Source organism: Oncorhynchus mykiss, chromosome 8 (genome assembly GCF_013265735.2).
Source record: "Oncorhynchus mykiss isolate Arlee chromosome 8, USDA_OmykA_1.1, whole genome shotgun sequence".
Classification (NCBI taxonomy): Eukaryota; Metazoa; Chordata; class Actinopteri; order Salmoniformes; family Salmonidae; genus Oncorhynchus; species Oncorhynchus mykiss.
Window position 1 is genome coordinate 4,974,847 of NC_048572.1, and position 21,478 is coordinate 4,996,324.

A 21,478-nucleotide genomic window follows, 5' to 3' on the forward strand; every position below is an offset into this window, starting at 1 on the left:
TTAGATTATTTTTTTTTATTATTATTTTTTTTTATTATCAAGTATACCGGATTTAGTCAAAATGTACAATCTGAGTGAGTGTCTGTAGCGCTGGGATTTAAGTCCCGAGACAATTTAGCCCTCTTCACTGTCCTCAGCCTGGTAACAGCGTTTACCTTCCTACCTCAGAGTTAGAGGTTTACACTAGAGTCCATAGCTTACAGACATGGTGGGCTTGCTGCGTGAGCAAAAAACCATCACGACACAGCTCCAAAAGAAAAGCTGACACCATGGGAGAGTATTTGCTCGCTATCTCATTCCAATGAACTTGAGAGGAACGTATTGATTCCTATACGGCCATGACAGCACCTGGCTATCGGCTTTAGAGGTGAACTTCCCAGGAGCTATCGGAATTATGCAGGTGACGTAGATAAGGATGTGACTGTTTAAAAATAGAACGCCACATCGTCTAACGTCGATTTTGTTGACCTTAACGAGACTAGGTGTATAATGTAAGTTCGGTGAGCAACTTTCCTGAGACCTGAAGACTAGTGTTAGCTCCTAGACTTTAGCTCAGCGGGCTAACACAGACTTGTGATAGAAAACTCTGATTTGGACACAATGGACTAAGAAGCTCATGTAGGTTAAATGAGAAATGTTGCTCATGTGCTTTTCCTTGACTTGGCCCCTGTTGAAGAAGGAATGTTGCTTGGCCCCTTCAACAGAATAAGGAATGAAGGACTGGAGATACAGGCTAAAGCAGTTTATTAACCCAGCTTGACAAGCTGTGGTGGAACGTGGTGCTACACACACACACACACACACACACACACACACACACACACACACACACACACACACATTGTGTAGCTGTGGTGAATGTCTGTGCTGCAGCCCATCATCGGTCTCTGTCTTCATAACAGCACAGTCAGCACAGCCCTCAGGAGGACCAGACCACATCATCAAAAGCACCAATTGGCCAATCTGATAAACTTCACAAAATTATCAACCTACTATTATCAACCTAGAGAGAGCGAGAGAGAGCGCGAGAGAGAGAGCGAGAGAGAGAGCGAGAGAGAGCGAGAGAGAGCGAGAGAGAGCGAGAGAGAGAGAGAGCGAGAGAGAGAGAGAGAGAGAGAGAGAGAGAGAGAGAGAGAGAGAGAGGGAGGGAGAGTAGAGAGAGAGAGAGACAGAGAGAGAGAGAGAGACAGAGAGAGAGAGAGAGAGAGAGAGAGAGAGAGAGCGAGAGAGAGCGAGAGAGAGAGCGAGAGAGAGAGAGAGAGAGAGAGAGAGAGAGAGAGAGAGAGAGAGGGAGGGAGAGTAGAGAGAGAGAGAGAGACAGAGAGAGAGAGAGAGACAGAGAGAGAGAGAGAGAGAGAGAGAGAGAGAGAGAGAGAGAGGGAGAGTAGAGAGAGAGCGAGAGAGTAGAGAGACAGAGAGAGACAGAGAGAGACAGAGAGAGAGAGAGACAGAGAGAGAGAGACAGAGACAGAGAGAGAGAGAGAGAGAGAGAGAGAGAGAGACAGAGACAGAGAGAGAGACAGAGAAACAGAGAGAGAGACAGAGAGAGAGAGAGAGAGGGGGGGGGTGGAGACGAGAGAGAGAGAGAGAGAGAGAGAGAGAGAGATGGGGGGTGGAGATGAGAGAGAGAGAGAGAGAGAGCTCACAGGGTAATCAACAAGACATGCCTTTTTCTTGACCTTTTGATAGCCCTCTATCAGTATTTAATGTAGAGGAGGTCAGTATTGGATACATTGTTGTCAGGGGGCAGATAGAGTTGAAGTCGGTAGTTTACATACACTTAGGTTGGAGTCATTAAACATTTCTTGTTAATAAACTACAGTTTTGGCATCTACTTTGTGGATCATTTGTCCAAGAATTGTTTACAGACAGATTATTTCACTTATAATTCACTGTATCACAATTCCAGTAGGTCAGAAGTTTACATACACTAAGTTGACTGTGCCTTTAAACAGCTTGGAATGTCCCAGAAAGTTATGTCATGGCTTTAGCAGCTTCTGATTGGCTAATGATTGGCTAATCATTTGAGTCAATTGGAGGTGTACCTGTGGATGTATTTCAAGGCATGCCTTCAAACTCAGTGCCTCTTTGGTTAGCATCATCGGAAAATCAAAAGAAATCAGCCAAGACCTCAGAAAAACAATTGTAGACCTCCACAAGTCTGGTTCATCCTTGGGAGAAATTTCCAAACACCTGAAGGTACCACGTTCATCTGTACAAGCAATATTACGCAAGTATAAACACCATGGGACCATGCAGCCGTCATACCGCTCAGGAAGGAGACGCTTTCTGTCTCCTAGAGAGGAACGTACTTTAGTTCTAAAAGTGAAAATCAATCCCAGAACAACAGCAAAGGTCCTTGTGAAGATGCTGTAGGAAACCGGTACAAAAGTATCAATTCAATTCAATTCAAGGGGCTTTATAAAAAAGTATCTCTATCCACAGTAAAACGAGTCCTATATCAAGCAAGGATGAAGACACTGCTCAAAAACCGCCATAAAAAAGCCAGACTATGGCTTGCAAATGCACATGGGGACAAAGATCATACTTTTTGGAGAATGTCCTCTGGTTTGATGAAACAAAAATAGAACTGTTTGGCCATAATGACCATTGTTGTTTGGAGGAAAACGGAGGCTTGCAAGCCGAAGAACACCACCCCAACTGTGAAGCACGGGGGTGGCAGTATCCTGTTGTGGGGGTGCTTTGCTGCAGGAGGGACTGGTGCACTTCACAAAATAGATGGCATCATGAGGTAGAACAATGATGTGGATATGTTGAAGCAACATCTCAAGACATCAGTCAGGAAGTTAAAGCTTGGTCGCAAATGGATCTTCCAAATGGACAATTACCCCAAACATACTTCCAAAGTTGTGGCAAAATGGCTTAAGGACAACAACGTCAAGGTATTGGAGTGGCCATCACAAAGCCCTGACCTCAATCCTATAGAAAATAAGTGTGGGCAGAACTGAAAAAGTGTGTGCGAGCAAGGAGGCCTACAAACCTGACTCAGTTACACCAGCTTTTTCAGGATGGAATGGGCCAAAATTCACGCAAATGGGAAGGCTTGTGGAAGGCTACCCGAAACGTTTGACCCAAGTTAAACAATTTAAAGGCAATGCTACCAAATACTAATTGAGTTTATGTAAACTTCTGACCCACTGGGAATGTGATGAAAGACATACAAGCTGAAATAAATCATTCTCTCTACTATTATTCTTACATTTCACATTCTTAAAATAAAGTGGTGATCCTAACTGACCTAAAACAAGGAATTTTAACTAGGATTAAATGAATGGAATTATGAAAAACTGAGTTTAAATGTATTTGGCGAAGTAAACTTCATATTGTGGCAACGCTTGTTCTTGCCATAATATGGACTTGGTCTTTTACCAAATAGGGCTATCTGTTGTGGGTAAATACTGTCTGTCTGTCTGTCTGTCTGTCTGTCTGTCTGCCTGTCTGTCTGTCTGTCTGTCTGTCTGCAGTCATCTATCTATCCATCTAGGAATCTATCCATCTAGGAATCTAGGCATCTAGGATCAATATTCATAAGGGGAAAACATTGTCCATCCATCCTTCCCTGACTGTTTGTTTTGGACACACACTACTACAGTGGTGAGTTACAGTGACTACTCCTTTAAAAGTTGCGTCATACTGCGTGCTGCTGCAGCCTTCTGTAGCACGTCACTTAATTCTCAGCCATTTCTTCTGTTACTGCAAGTTATTGCTAGTTTGACCACCAGAGGGCATCTTTGAGAAGCATTTGATAGTATTCCGTATTGGCATTACCAGAGAATTCAAAACCTTTTTTGTAATAACATAGTATATGAGATTGATTTAAAAAAAAAAAAAAGATTAATATTATGGTGTTTCCATTCAGAGAAAATTGTCCGTTTGTAAATTTAGACCATTTCGCTCTCGGAGCGCACACTGGATGTTCGGTCCAAGGAGTAGGGTTGATTTGAGCATTCTGGCCTTACAACGGCAGTCAAGCACTCAAGCTAACGTTGCTAGCTACTTCCAGACACAAATGAGACCCCTTTGACCATTTTACACGCCCTAGCAGAGCTGGTAAGGCCGTCATTTTGAAGTAATCGTGAAAAAAACAGGCCTTATTTTAGAGTTTCACCCTGACACCTCCTATTAGTTCTATTGAGCGTCGAGGCACCATTAAACTGTTGTTTGTTCTTTTTCTCTCTTCATCTCTGCCAGTCTTGTTGTACATGGAACCTGTCTCACATGCATTCATTTAAAAAAAACTTAAGATGTCAGCTGCTAATTTTCAGATTTACACAACATAAACACAGCCATTTTCACTGGACTATCTGTTGCTGCTAAGTCACGATTTCCCTGGAGGTTAGCCATAACCAAGTGGTGAGACACATTTCCCTGGGGGTTAGCAATAACCAAGTGGTGAGACACATTTCCCTGGGGGTTAGCCATAACCAAGTGGTGAGACACATTTCCCTGGGGGTTAGCCATAACCAAGTGGTGAGAAACATTTCCCTGGGGGTTAGCCATAACCAAGTGGTGAGACACATTTCCCTGGGGGTTAGCCATAACCAAGTGGTGAGACACATAGCCCTCTATATTTAAATGTTTCAGGTACACTCCGAGAGGTGTCTGCGTCACGTACAGTATATTCTATGGACATTATCTTCTATTGTTTGTCCTCATGTGTCTGTTTTTCTGCATAAAGTACTCTGTAGCCACTTAAGTGTGGACACCAGATGAGACCACACACACACAATAACAGTCTCTCTTCTTCACTTCATCATTATCCCCCTTCTCCCTAAATCCTCTAGGTTATATCAACTGTTTTGGTGAACCCCTCCCGCATCTGAACTGGCTGACACAGAGGGCACAGCAGGATCATAGGTGAGAGGTCACTTGGTCGGGTCAACAGGAAGTATTGTTAAAGATATGCTTTACATTGAAATACAGACAGAGATGTAGTTGCTCTCTCTGGGCTAGGAGGCAGTGTTTTCACGTCCGGATGAAAAGTGTGCCCAAAGTAAACTGCCTGTTTCTCAGGCCTGTGATGTGCATATAATTGGTAGATTTGGATAGAAAACACTCTAAAGTTTCTACAACTGTTAAAATCATGCCTGTGAGTATAACAGAACTGATATGGCAAGCGAAACCCCGAGGACAAACCACCCCCCCCAAAATAATTTAGCCTACCACTGTTTTCAATGGCTGTCACTTTTATTATAAGGCCAAGTCCTCCCAGATTGCAGTTCCTAGGGCTTCCACTAGATGTCAACAGTCTTTAGAAAGAGTTTAAGGCTGTTTTTTGGAAGAATGAGCCATAAATTGTAGTTTTTCTAAGTTGCTCCTATTTTGTCTGTAGTGTTTCCAAGCGTGTGGAAGAGAGCGCGTTCTTTGGTATTTTTCTCCGGAAAGACAATAACGATTCTCCGTCTTAAATTTTATTGTTTATTTACGTTTTAGGGTACCTAAGGTTTGATAAAAAACGTTGTTTGACTTGTTTGGAAAAGTTTATTCGTAACGTTTGGGGATTCATTTTGTATGCATTTTTATGGAGGGAAACTGGGTGGATATTGACAGAAGCGCGCCAGCTAAACTGAGTTTTTATGGATATAAAGAAGAACAGTATCGAACAAAAGGACCATTTGTGATGTATCTGGGACCTTTTGGAGTGCCAACAGAAGAAGATCATCAAAGGAAAGGCATTTATTACATCGCTATTTCTGACTTTCGTGGCGCACCTGCCTGGTTGAAGTATGTGTTTTATGCTTTTGTATGCGGAGCGCTGTCGTCAGATAATCGCATGGTGTGCTTTTGCTGTAAAGCCTTTTTGGAAATCTGACACAGCGGCTGGATTAACAAGAAGTTAAGCTTTATTTTGAGGTATTACAATTTCACCGGATGTTGGCCAGGTGGGACGCTACCATTCCACCTGCCCATAACAATTTAATGATCCACAAGGTCAGCTTTGCATTTAACCTCCTGATGATTATGATGACTGACCGTGTTAGAATAAAAAAACAGTGCTTAACCATGCTCTCTCTCTCTCTCCATCTGTCTCTCTTCTGCAGGTATGTTTTCATGTTCTCTCTCTCTCCATCTGTCTCTCGTCTGCAGGTATGTTTAGATGTTCTCTCTCTCTCCATCTGTCTCTCGTCTGCAGGTATGTTTAGATGTTCTCTCTCTCTCCATCTGTCTCTCGTCTGCAGGTATGTTTAGATGTTCTCTCTCTCTCCATCTGTCTCTCGTCTGCAGGTATGTTTTCATGTTCTCTCTCTCACTAACCCTCTGTCTCTCGTCTGCAGGTATGTTTAGATGTTCTCTCTCTATCCATCTGTCTCTCGTCTGCAGGTATGTTTAGATGTTCTCTCTCTCTCCATCTGTCTCTCTTCTGCAGGTATGTTTTCATGTTCTCTCTATATCCATCTGTCTCTCGTCTGCAGGTATGTTTAGATGTTCTCTCTCTATCCATCTGTCTCTCGTCTGCAGGTATGTTTAGATGTTCTCTCTCTATCCATCTGTCTCTCGTCTGCAGGTATGTTTAGATGTTCTCTCTCTATCCATCTGTCTCTCGTCTGCAGGTATGTTTTCATGTTCTCTCTCTCACTAACCCTCTGTCTCTCGTCTGCAGGTATGTTTAGATGTTCTCTCTCTATCCATCTGTCTCTCGTCTGCAGGTATGTTTAGATGTTCTCTCTCTCTCCATCTGTCTCTCTTCTGCAGGTATGTTTTCATGTTCTCTCTATATCCATCTGTCTCTCGTCTGCAGGTATGTTTAGATGTTCTCTCTCTATCCATCTGTCTCTCGTCTGCAGGTATGTTTAGATGTTCTCTCTCTATCCATCTGTCTCTCGTCTGCAGGTATGTTTTCATGTTCTCTCTCTCACTAACCCTCTGTCTCTCGTCTGCAGGTATGTTTAGATGTGAGAGAAGAAGCCAGTCCCGTCATCGCCACCTCACCCGCTCTTAAGATAACCTTCGGGCCAACTGGGGACCCCAAGGCTGGTTAGGAGACATCGCAATTGTGATGAACTGAGAGAATATTAGGGTAGCACTGTAATTCATGAATCATAAGCTGTCTGCCGCTGTTCTTACCTCTTTCCCTTTCTGTCTTCTACACCACCTCGTCTTTCTTCCTCGTTTTATAATGCACACCACGTGTGCATTAAACTACAGATTGAACTTGTATTTATAGTATTACAATTATCATAATTATACTGCATTTATGTGTTTATAACACCTGGATAATGAACTTTTTTCAATACAGTGTTTCACGTTCTCCACTGGTTGAAATGAGGTATCTCATTGAAATACTCTCCTGTGTCCTCAGATTAATGCAGATGAAGGGAGTTAGATATGCATAGGGTTCTTTTCTGTATATATGGATTACAAATCAGCCTTGTGTCATCATTGATGTCCCAGGAGCAGGAGAGGTAAACATGGTTGAAGTGTATAGTTGTAATACATACATGCAGACACAGCATCATTCAAATAATGGAGTTTGATATGACTGAAAAAGATCTCAGAGATTCGTACCTGAACCGCACCTTTATTTGCCAAGGAAGAGTTACATGATCAGTGAATATATTCAATGTACAGGCGCCAATGTGGGGATCTCATGCATGGTAATAACTACAGTACATGATCAGTGCATATATTCAGTGTACAGGCTACAATGTGGGGATCTCATGCATGGTAATAACTACAGTACATGTGTATATAGGATTTGCATCCTTGGCACAAGAAAGTTATTATATTCTACTCAATCCATAGGCTTCATTAATGCCATTCAGACTTGAAGTTGATACAACAACTATGATAGCTGAGGTTCATAGATTGGTATGAATATTAGTTCAGAACCTAACGTTTCAGGGTCCATACACAGATCGGCTACATACTGTAGTTAGCTACACATCCATAGGCGTACAGTTATTTTTATCCTCCGCTACACAATAAACAAGTAAATAGTGAGCTAGCTGCGTTACTTCAGCTGCATTGCAAGGCAAGCTTACACAATTGTAAATTCAGTTTGCAGTAAATGCTTTAGCCAGCTAGATTCTTCACATCCACTGTTTCACAAGACGACAGCCTGGTTTGCTTGTTTTCTCCGGAGTCCCTAAAACATGAAACAACACAAATTACAAATTAATTCTCCTAACACTAGCTAGCTGGCTAATGTTAGTTAGTAAGGAAACTGGCTAAATAGCGATTTTCGTAAAATTAACATTATGACAAAAAAAAAATATGCAAAAACGTTTGTCTCTACATTGACTAACATATTCCTATCAATTGTAAATGTTTTGCTTGACTCGTTATGACGTTATGACAACTTACATCTGGTTCCACCATAATGTTTTGTCAGCCATCTTTGTTTGAAGAACGCCACAAGGCAAGGGTGGCTCACGTCAACATTCCTCATTGGAACCTCAATATGATTGGTCATATAAAAACCTTGGAACCCAAATGTATAATGTGTGCTCTAACTCCTCCTTGTGGTGGTCTGGAGCAATGAAGCCGTGACGCTGGGTACCTATAAGTCCCGCGGTGCAAGCTCGCAACTTTTAAATGTGGAACCACTGTATGTTCAAGCCACACTACTACAGTGGTGAGTTATCATCAAGCCACACTACTACAGTGGTAAGTTCTGTTCAAGCCACACTACTACAGTGGTGAGTTCTGTTCAAGCCACACTACTACAGTGGTAAGTTCTGTTCAAGCCACACTACTACAGTGTTGAGTTCTGTTCAAGCCACACTACTACAGTGGTGAGTTCTGTTCAAGCCACACTACTACAGTGGGGAGTTCTGTTCAAGCCACACTACTACAGTGTTGAGTTATGTTCAAGCCATACTACTACAGTGGTGAGTTCTGTTCAAGCCACACTACTACAGTGTTGAGTTATCATCAAGCCACACTACTACAGTGTTGAGTTATCATCAAGCCACACTGCTACAGTGGTGAGTTCTGTTCAAGCCACACTACTACAGTGTTGAGTTATCATCAAGCCACACTGCTACAGTGGTGAGTTCTGTTCAAGCCACACTACTACAGTGTTGAGTTATCATCAAGCCACACTACTACAGTGTTGAGTTATCATCAAGCCACACTACTACAGTGTTGAGTTATCATCAAGCCACACTACTACAGTGTTGAGTTATCATCAAGCCACACTGCTACAGTGGTGAGTTCTGTTCAAGCCACACTACTACAGTGTTGAGTTATCATCAAGCCACACTACTACAGTGTTGAGTTATCATCAAGCCACACTGCTACAGTGGTGAGTTATGTTCAAGCCACACTACTACAGTGTTGAGTTATCATCAAGCCACACTACTACAGTGTTGAGTTATCATCAAGCCACACTGCTACAGTGGTGAGTTATGTTCAAGCCACACTGCTACAGTGTTGAGTTATCATCAAGCCACACTACTACAGTGTTGAGTTATCATCAAGCCACACTACTACAGTGTTGAGTTATCATCAAGCCACACTACTACAGTGTTGAGTTATCATCAAGCCACACTGCTACAGTGGTGAGTTATGTTCAAGCCACACTGCTACAGTCATATATACGACAGCTATGATCATATTTTTTCCATCCCTCCATCATTTATTTTCATCTGATTGTTTTGCTCTCGATTTCCCAGACAGGGAAGAGGATGTCCTTATATTGCGTGTGGACTGTGAAATGCTGTCTGGGTTGTTTGTAATTCATTAGGAGTTTGGGGGTCTATAAAATGTCCATAGTAAAGGAGGGGAGATGAAAGCGAACAAGAAGGATTTTAGCCCTGTAAACTACTGCTGAGCCCTTTCAGCATAGCAGCACAGTTTCCCATACACTGGTTCTGACAACGCTTCTAGTGATGTCACTAGTTCTGAATAAAACTTCTAGTGATGTCACTAGATCTGAATAAAGCTTCTAGTGATGTCACTAGTTCTGAATAAAACTTCTAGTGATGTCACTAGATCTGAGAACGCTTCAAGTGATGTCACTAGTTCTGAATAAAGCTTCTAGTGGTGTCACTAGTTCTGAATAAATCTTCTAGTGGTGTCACTAGTTCTGAATAAAGCTTCTAGTGATGTCACTAGTTCTGAATAAATCTTCTAGTGATGTCACTAGTTCTGAATAAAGCTTCTAGTGGTGTCACTAGTTCTGAATAAATCTTCTAGTGGTGTCACTAGTTCTGAATAAAGCTTCTAGTGATGTCACTAGTTCTGAATAAATCTTCTAGTGATGTCACTAGTTCTGAATAAAGCTTCTAGTGATGTCACTAGTTCTGAATAAAGCATCTAGTGATGTCACTAGTTCTGAATAAAGCTTCTAGTGATGTCACTAGTTCTGAATAAAGCTTCTATTGATGTCAATGGTTCTGGTAAAGCATATAATGAGAAGATAGATAGCCATGAGAATTGTTATGCAATAATTTGCTGTGCAACTGTTAAATTGTACAAAAGTAAAACTAAACAGATCCTGTGGGGAAATTGTATTTTTTTGTATGTTGGTGTGTTCATTTTCAGAAGGGGGTTAATTAAGGGATGTCTCTATTGGGAATGGAGGAGATCCCTATGTAACTGAAACCAGTTCCACTGTCTTTTTCATTGTTCCCCTCTAATCAGGGTCTGATTTAGACCTGGGACACCTGGTGGGTGATTCCCCTCTAATCAGGGACTGGTTTAGACCTGCGACACCAGGTGGGTGATTCCCCTCTAATCAGGGACTGATTTAGACCTGGGACACCAGGTGGGTGATTCCCCTCTAATCAGGGACTGGTTTAGACCTGGGACACCAGGTGGGTGATTCCCCTCTAATCAGGGACTGGTTTAGACCTGGGACACCAGGTGGGTGATTCCCCTCTAATCAGGGTCTGATTTAGACCTGGGGCACCAGGTGGGTGATTCCCCTCCAATCAGGGTCTGATTTAGACCTGGGACACCAAGTTAAGTGCAATTAAATGATCTAGTAGGACAGAAAATCAGCTCCAGACCGGTTGGATATTTAATGTTTAAATGGTTAAAACAAATTGTAGTAATTACACTTAGAATGATAGCTGTTATGATGGTCTGTAGTCTTTATGTATGTGGTTTGTGTGTGTGTGTGTGTGTGTGTGTGTACTGTATCTGTGTGTGTGTGTGTGTGTGTATGTGTGTGTGTGTGTGTGTGTGTGTGTGTGTGTGTACTGTATCTGTGTGTGTTTTTTATGTGTTACTGAGTTCCCTTGTGAATGGCTGGGCTCTCACTGGCTGTCGGTTAGCCCCTCCCCCTGGTGTCGCTTGCCAACCCCCTTGGCCGCTGTAAGGTCGGCCCCCTCCCAGCCAGCCAACAGCAGCTGTTCCATATTCATCAAGCCCCCCCCATCTTAAAGAGCCCACTCTCTCACTGACTACTTCAGCCATAGTGTGCTGCGATCTCACACTCTCACTGTTTCTCTCTCTCTCTCTGTCTCTCTCTCTGTCTCTGTCTCTCTCTCTCTCTCTCTCTCTCTCTCTCTCTATTTCCATCTCACTCTCTCGGTCTCTGTCTCTCTCTTCAGTTCCTCTTTCTTTCTCCTCTGACACTCAACCTGCAGTATTACTACCTGTGCGTAGCGAAGCTTGTCGGGCCGATCCAGAGGTGTTTCTAGTGAGTAGCAGGACAGGACAGAAGTGTGAAGAGACCGCTGAACAGACTGAACGACTGTTCTCAGGAAGTTGCTCACCTGCCCCTGCTGTGTCTGTCAGAGGAATGAGGATGAGACTTGGGAACTGACTCTCTTTCTCTCTCCTGAAATGCCAAAACTGGACTGACTGATGTTTCTGAACTGTTTGAAATGTCTCCCTCCGTCATCACGACCAGTAGGTGGCAACGCTTTTCTCTCTCTTTTTTTTCTCTATTATAGATTCACTCATTTTGTTTTCAATGTTTTTAAGAAAGTGAAAGCAATAAGGTTTTGGTCATTAAATGTTAAATCGCTGTTTCCTCAGAGTTGACAATTTGCTCTATACATTTATTTAATATTTCCGTTAAACTCAATTAGGAGAGTTAGGTCGACCACAAAGTACAAGTAGAACCTTACTTAGGAGGTGTGTTGGAGGGACGAGTGTAATTGTCCCACCACTCTCTTCATTGGGATCAGGGTTCACCCCCCCCCCCCCCCCCCCCCCCCCCGATGCTCTGGGAGTAACAGTACCCAGATTAATGGATTGATAGCCAGACAACCACTTTACAGCTCTGCCTGCACCTGTTTTATCAAACCGTTACAAGTACTGTAACGTTGTATTGTGTGTGAGTGTGAGTGTGTGTGTGTGTGAGTGTGTGAGTGTGAGTGTGAGTGTGTGAGTGTGAGTGTGTGTGTGTGTGTGTATGTGTGTGTGTGTGTGTGTGTGTGTGTGTGTGTGTGTGTGTGTGTGTGTGTGTGTGTGTGTGTGTGTGTGTGAGTGTGTGTGTGTGTGTGTGTGTGTGTGTATGTGTGTGTGTGTGTGTGTGTGTGTGTGTGTGTGTGTGTGTGTGTGTGTTTGTGTGTGTGTGTGTGTGTGTGTGTGTGTGTGTGTGTGTGTGTGTGTGTGTGTGTGTGTGTGTGTGTGTGTGTGTGTGTGTGTGAGTGTGTGTGAGTGTGTGTGTGTGTGTGTGTGTGTGTGTAGTAGTTCCTGTACGCTGTGTGCGTTTTGTTGAAAATGGGAAAAATACTTTGTGTTTTAAAGACATTCATAAAGGAAAAGTTTAATTCAGCGCTCATAGGAAATTAATTTAAATGTTATAACGTTTTAATATACATGTAAAAAAAAATAAAAAGCAATAACTTCTGAAATGACATTATCACTTTTGGATAACGACTATTCTCTATTGCTCTCTCAAAATGAACACGAGTTGATATTGACTCTATTTATATTTATAGCAAATGTTGATTCACGGCATTTAAAAAAAAACAGCAGCATTTGTGAAGCGTCCTTGCGATACATTATAGACCTTTCCTGCAGTCAAATGACCTATTGGCGTCATGTGTGGAATTGTATTAATATTTGCTATAATCTCATAATTTATAAACATCTGGTGTTTCTATGTCAAAACGTTGTTTTTTTGTTGTTGTTATATTTCAGTCTCTGTGATGTATATAAAGTGTAATATTGGGATAAAACTCAACATTTGATTCATTTATCTGATATGGTACAGGTGACTTGTTTTTATAATTCCATAACCATGTGTGTGAGGTGTTTACTTTAGTTTCAAAGTACATAGAAATACTCTGCGTGACCCTGATTCAGCCACACTGCAGTAAAACTTACATTTATAAGAAGTAGAATACATATTTGCCAGTTAAACAATTATCTACAATTGTTCATATGGTCTTCAGACAGTCACTGTCTACTTTTTCTTCCCATTTAAAATGTTAATTAATAAAATATTGTAGAAAACAAAACTAGCTCATTAAAAATAGGTAAACTGTATTGAAATTGTGGAAGTCACATGGGTAATCCCAAGTGTAGAGTATATTCTAACCTTTGCATGTGTAGAGAGAAGCTCTCTAACTGAACTAAATTAACTCATTACAAGTCGTTTAAACTAATTAACAAACCCAACAAAACCAGACCGGAGTGGTAGAAGACCATGTAGGGATGATCCATATAGCTGGGGCGGCAGGGTAGCCTAGTGGTAAGAGTAACCAGAAGGTTCCAAGTTCAAATCCCTGAGCTGACAAATGTGCAAATCTGTCATTCTGCCCCCTGAACAGGCAGTTAACCCACTAGGCCGTCATTGAAAATAAGAAATTCTTCTTAACTTGCCTAGTTAAATAAAGATAAAATAAGAAAATAAATAGCTAACCTAACCTTTGCATGTCTAGAGAGAAGCTATCTCATTTAACACATTGAAGTAATTAGGTCTCACGAAGAGCAGCTTCAGAATAACAAATCTTATAAATGATAAGCCTTTTTCACTTCAGCAGTTGTGACAAAGTACTTTACAGATACTCAGCATTAAAATAAATAAAAAAATACAAGCACTAGGAAAAACTCCTTAGCAGAAACCTAGAGAGAAACCAGGTCCCGGGGGGTGGCCAGTCCTCTTCTAATCCTCTCAGTGCTATTAAACTCTAGATGGGATGTGCGAGGGCGATGCTATCAAGGGAACTGTAAACTGTACTGTTTCAAGCCCTCTAAATCCTCTGCTTTACTGACACTCACATACTTTGGGTATGTATAAGAATAATTACAGAAATTGTTTAAGAACATTTAGTAAATTAGTACATTCATTCATATAGATGTATATATGTATATAATATACTTTTTAAAATATCGGTATAATCATTTTGTGTCATAGTATATTTTCTATTTCATATTTTTTTATTTTTTAAATTTGTACCTTTATTTAACAAGGCAAGACAGTTAAGAACAAATTCTTATTTACAATGACGGTCTACCCCGGCCAAACCCTCACCCGGACGAAGCTGAGCCAATTGTGCGTAGCCTAAGGGGACTCCCAATCACGGACGGTTTTGATACAGCCTGGAATCAAACCAGGGTCTGTAGTGACGCCTCTAGCACTGAGATGCAGTGCCGTAGACCGCTGAGCCACTCGGGTATCTGTTGATATCATTTGTATAGTGTGAAATAATCCCTTATCTGCTAGTGCACAAAATGTCACCTCGTAGATACTTGGTTATTTACTATGCTTCAAACACAGCAACGATTTGTCTATTTCAGAGCAGTACTACAAATATTCTAAAGAAAGTAATTTTACTTCAAATATTTGAGTAGACTACGTCATGACATTTGTATATATCTTTAAATACTCTATACGTAATATATACTTTATAATTTAAACACTCTATATGTTATATATATATATATATATATATATATATATATACATTATGCTTTAAATACTCTATACGTAATATATACTTTATAATTTAAACACTCTATATGTTATATATATATATATATATATATATACATTATGCTTTAAATACTCTATACGTAATATATACTTTATAATTTAAACACTCTATATGTTATATATATATATATATACATTATGCTTTAAATACTCTATACGTAACATATACTTTATAATTTAAACACTCTATATGTTATATATATATATATATATATATATACATTATGCTTTAAATACTCTATACGTAATATATACTTTATAATTTAAACACTCTATATGTTATATATATATATATACACATTATGCTTTAAATACTCCATACGTAATATATACTTTATAATTTAAATACTCTATATGTTATATATATATATATACACTTTATGATTTAAATACTCTATATGTTATATATACTTTATCATTTAAATACTCTATATGTTATATATATATATATATATACACACTTTATGATTTAAATACTCTATATGTTACATATACTTTATAATTTAAATACTCTATATGTTATATATATAATGTATTATTTAAATACTCTATATGTTAAATATATAATGTATTATTTAAATACTCTATATGTTATATATATATACATATATATACATATATATATACTTTATGCTTCACATACTCTATATGTTATAAATAATTTATGCATGAAGTACTCTATATGTTATATATATAATGTATTATTTAAATACTCTATATGTTATATATATAATGTATTATTTAAATACTCTATATGTTATATATATATATATATACTTTATGCTTTAAATACTCTATATGTTATAAATCATTTATGCATTAAGTACTCTATATGTTGCTTATATCATTTATTATTGAAATACTCGGTATGTTATATATACTTAATGCTGTAAAAACTTTATAGGTCATATATACTTTATGTTTTAAATACTCTATATGTTAACTATATATACTTTATTCCCGCAATGAACCGTTTAACTTTTGATTAACTTTATGAAGTTGGCTTTAGCTAGCACAGATAGGTTCTCAAGATCCCAAACTCATAACTACCTATCAAACAAGTAGCCTACACAGTCTAACTATCTGAGCAGGCATGCCTGCTGGAAAAGTTGGTTTAGACTTTAGAAAAGCAAGCAATAACTAAATTGATTGAATAAGACTCAAATTCCTTTCAATCTTTTACCCAGAATTTAGCAGAGATGCAGAGGAGCATTTAATCAATGTGTTTTATTGAGAAACACCAAACAGGAGGATAAAGACAGCTCAAGAGGTATACTTAGATATGTAGAAACATGTTTTTTTTTCTCCATAGAATTAAGCAAAATTATTATTGTTCTAGATTGAAGGAAAAAGGGGTTTGAAAATGAAAATATTATCCAACTTGCAGCCGGGGGGGCCTGCCCCCCACCCCCCCAGTCATCCTCACGTATGTTGTGCCCCCTCGTGTGTGTGTGTGTGTGTGTGTGTGTGGATGACTGATAGACCGTGTGTGGTATTGAGTTTGTCCCTATTTGTTTGCGGGACACTATATCTAATCCCTCTGTACCTGTCAACCATGCTGCAATGTCATTCCTCTCTATACACTGTGACACACTGTACCAAATACCGTTTGTCACCAGTAATAGTGACGCTCAGGATGTTTACCTTCTCAGCACCAATTAACCTACCACTGTTCACCTTTATGCCCACCTTTATGTATATATTTAGCAGGCCTTTCCTGTACAGAATCTGACTACTGGGTGCAAAACCAAAGGCACCACATTACTACTGTATATTACTGCAGGCAACATATTATTACTGTAAATTACTGCAGGCAACATATTATTACTGTAAATTACTGCAGGCAACATATTATTACTGTATATTACTGCAGGCAACATATTATTACTGTATATTACTGCAGGCAACATATTATTACTGTAAATTACTGCAGGCAACATATTATTACTGTATATTACTGCAGGCAACATATTATTACTGTGTATTACTGTAGGCAACATATTATTACTGTATATTACTGCAGGCAACATATTATTACTGTATATTACTGTAGGCAACATATTATTACTGTATATTACTGTAGGCAACATATTATTACTGTATATTACTGTAGGCAACATATTTTTACTGTATATTACTGTAGGCAACATATTATTACTGTATATTACTGCAGGCAACATATTATTACTGTATATTACTGTAGGCAACATATTATTACTGTATATTACTGTAGGCAACATATTATTACTGTATATTACTGCAGGCAACATATTATTACTGTATATTACTGCAGGCAACATATTATTACTGTATATTACTGCAGGCAACATATTATTACTGTATATTACTGCAGGCAACATATTATTACTGTAAATTACTGCAGGCAACATATTATTACTGTATATAACTGAAGGCACCACATTACTATATAACTGAAGGCACCACATTACTACTGTATATTACTGCAGGCAACACATTACTACTGTATATTACTGTAGGCACCACATTACTATATAACTGTAGGCACCACATTACTATATAACTGTAGGCACCACATTACTATATAACTGTAGGCACCACATTACTATATAACTGTAGGCACCACATTACTATATAACTGTAGGCACCACATTACTATATAACTGTAGGCACCACATTACTATATAACTGTAGGCACCACATTACTATATAACTGTAGGCACCACATTACCATATAACTGTAGGCACCACATTACTATATAACTGTTGGCACCACATTCCTACTGTATATAACTGTAGGCACCACATTATTATATAACTGTAGGCACCACATTCCTACTGTATATAACTGTAGGCAACACATTACTACTGTATATAACTGAAGGCACCACATTACTACTGTATATTACGGCAGGCAACACATTACTACTGTATATAACTGTAGGCACCACATTACTATATAACTGAAGGCACCACATTATTATATAACTGTAGGCACCACATTACTATATAACTGAAGGCACCACATTACTACTGTATATTACTGCAGGCAACACATTACTACTGTATATAACTGTAGGCACCACATTGCTATATAACTGAAGGCACCACATTATTATATAACTGTAGGCACCACATTATTACTGTATATAACTGAAGGCACCACATTACTATATAACTGAAGGCACCACATTACTACTGTATATTACTGCAGGCAACACATTACTACTGTATATAACTGTAGGCACCACATTGCTATATAACTGCAGGCACCACATTATTATATAACTGTAGGCACCACATTACTACTGTATATAACTGAAGGCACCACATTACTACTGTATATTACTGCAGGCAACACATTACTACTGTATATAACTGTAGGCACCACATTACTATATAACTGAAGGCACCACATTATTATATAACTGTAGGCACCACATTATTACTGTATATAACTGAAGGCACCACATTACTATATAACTGCAGGCACCACATTACTACTGTATATAACTGTAGGCACCACATTACTATATAACTGAAGGCACCACATTACTATATAACTGAAGGCACCACATTACTACTGTATATAACTGCAGACACCACATTACTACAGTGCATTGGGATAGTATTCAGACCCCTTGACTCTTCCACATTTTGTTATGTTACAGCCTTATTCTAAAATGGATTACATTATTTTCTTCCCTCCATAATCTACACGCAATATCTCTGTCTTGAGGCTGTTATATTCGCTTTCGCTAAAATTAGTTATCAGGTCAGTGTGTGAGTCTCCAGTCCCACCTGTGTGTGTGAGAGAGTGCACTCACATCTATGCACACACTCACACACACACAAGGAGTGTGTGAGTGTGTGTCCATGTGTTAGTCTGTCTGTCAGTCTCTGTCTGTGACCACAGCTAGATACATTCTTGTCCGTCTGTCTGTCTGCCTGTCCGTCCATCCGTACGCCCGTCCGTCTGTCTGTGACTAGATTCAACTCTAAAGACCAGGGAGCCTTTTGAAAGCCTCATAAAGTCGGCCATTGACTGGTAGATGGATAACAATAACAAATCAAGCATTGATTATCTCTATCTATCCTTGAGATGTTTCTACAACTTGATTGGAATCCATCTGTGGAAAATTCAATTGGTTGGACATGATTTGGAAAGGCACACACCTGTCTATATAAGGTCCCACAGTTGATAGTTCATGTCAGAACTAAAAGCAAGCCATGAGGCCTGAAAGAATTGTCCTTAGAGCTCCGAGACAGGACTGGGAAGGGTTCCAAAAAATGTCTGCAAGATTGAAGGTCACCAAGAACACAATGGCCTCCATCATTCCTAAATGGAAGAAGTTTGGAATCACCAATATTCTTCCTAGAGCTGGCCGCCCGGCCAGACTGAGCAATCGGGGGAGAAGGGCCTTGGTCAGGGAGGTGACAAAGAATCCGATGGTCCCTGACAGAGCTCCAGAGTTCCTCTGTGGATATGGGAAAAACTTCCAGAAGAACAACCATCTCTGCAGCACTCCACCAATCAGACCTTTATGGTAGAGTGGCCAGACGGAAGCCACTCCTCAGTAAAAGGTACATGACAGCCCGATTGGAGTTTTTCCAAAAGCACCTAAAGACTCTAAGACCATGAGAAACAAGATTCTCTGGTCTGATGAAACCAAGATTGAACTCTATGGTCTGAATGCCAAGCGTCACATCTGGAGGAAACGTGGCACCATCCCTGCAGTGAAGCATGGTGGTAGTAGCATCAAGCTGTGGCAATTTTATTCAGTGGCAGGGACTGGGAGACTAGTCAGGATTGAGGCAAAGATGAACAGAGCAAAGTACAGACAGATCCATGATGAAAACCTGCTCCAGAGTGCTCAGGTACTCAGACCGGGGAGACGGTTCACCTTCCAACATGACAGTGACTTGACTTTGGCCCAAATCTCTGAATGTCATTAAGTGGCCCAGCCAGAGCCTGGACTTGAACCCAATCGAACATCTCTGGAGAGACCTGAAAACAGCTGTGCAGCAACGCTCCCCATCCAACTTGACAGAGCTTGAGAGGACCTACTAAGAAGAATGGTTGAAACTCCCCAAATACAGGTGTACCAAGCTTGTAGCATAAACCCAAGAAGACTCTAGACTGTAATTGCTGCCAAAGATACTTCAACAAAGTACTGAGTAAAAGGTCTGAATAGTTATGTAAATGTAATTTTATATAATTTTAGCAATAGCAAATCAAACAGCCTCATGACCGTATGATGGAAACACCTGACGGCTTTCTAAATATATTGTTAAGGTCTTTTCTGACTATATTGAACCAATTCATAGAGAGGATGACAGATAGAGGATGACAGCGAGGAAAGATAGAGAGGATGACAGTGGAGAGAGATAGAGAGGATGAGAGTAAAGAAAGACAGAGAGGATAACAGTGGAGAAAGACAGAGAGGATGACAGTGGAGAAAGACAGAGAGGATGACAGTTGAGAAAGACAGAGGATGGCAGTGGAGAAAGAGAGAGGGTGACAGTGGAGAAAGACAGAGAGGACGACAGTGGAGAAAGACAGAGAGGATGACAGTGGCGAAAGACAGAGAGGATGACAGTGGAGAAAGACAGAGAGGACGACAGTGGAGAAAGACAGAGAGGATGACATTGGAGAAAGACAGAGAGGATGACAGTGGAGAAAGACAGAGAGAATGACATTGGAAAAAGACGGAGAGGATGACAGTGGAGAAAGACACAGAGGACGACAGTGGAGAAAGACAGAGGACGACAGTGGAGAAAGACAGAGAGGATGACAGTGGAGAAGGACAGAGAGGATGACAGTGGAGAAAGACAGAGAGGATGACAGTGGAGAAAGACAGAGAGGATGACAGTGGATAAAGATAGAGAGGATGGCAGTGGATAAAGAGAGAGAGGATGACAGTGGAGAAAGACAGAGAGGATGACAGTGGAGAAAAATAGAGAGGATGACAGTGGAGAAAGACAGAGAGGATGACAGTGGAGAAAGACAAAGAGGACGACAGTGGAGAAAGAGAGACGGTGACAGTGGAGAGAGACAGAGAGGATGACAGTGGAGAAAGACAGAGAGGATGACAGTGGAGAAAGAGAGAGAGGATGACAGTGGAGAAAGACAGAGAGGATGACAGTGGAGAAAGACAGAGAGGATGACAGTGGAGAAAGACAGAGAGGATAACAGTGGAGAAAGACAGAGAGGATGACAGTGGCTAAAGATAGAGAGGATGACAGTGGATAAAGAGAGAGAGGATGACAGTGGAGAAAGATAGAGAGGATGACAGTGGAGAAAAATAGAGAGGATGACAGTGGAGAAAGACAGAGAGGATGACAGTGGAGAAAAATAGAGAGGATGACAGTGGAGAAAGACAGAGAGGATGACAGCGGAGAAAAATAGAGAGGATGACAGTGGAGAAAGACAGAGGATGACAGTGGAGAAAGACAGAGAGGATGACAGTGGAGAAAAGACAGAGAGGACGACAGTGGAGAAAGACAAAGAGGACGACAGTGGAGAAAGACAGAGAGGATGACAGTGGAGAAAGACAGAGAGGACGACAGTGGAGAAAGACAGAGAGGATGACATTGGAGAAAGATAGAGAGGATGACAGTGGAGAAAGACAGAGA

General features: G+C 40.2%; 1 protein-coding gene across 1 annotated transcript in view; it reads left to right on the forward strand.

Moving 5' to 3' along the window:
• The first annotated feature begins 11,443 nt into the window (after nucleotides 1–11,443).
• LOC110538345 (steroid hormone receptor ERR2-like) overlaps nucleotides 11,444–21,478 on the forward strand; it is a 103,232-nt gene continuing 93,197 nt past the window's right edge. The window contains exon 1 of the mRNA XM_036984605.1: nucleotides 11,444–11,823. The gene's annotated coding sequence lies outside the window, so the exon portion shown is untranslated. The remainder of the gene's footprint in view (nucleotides 11,824–21,478) is intronic.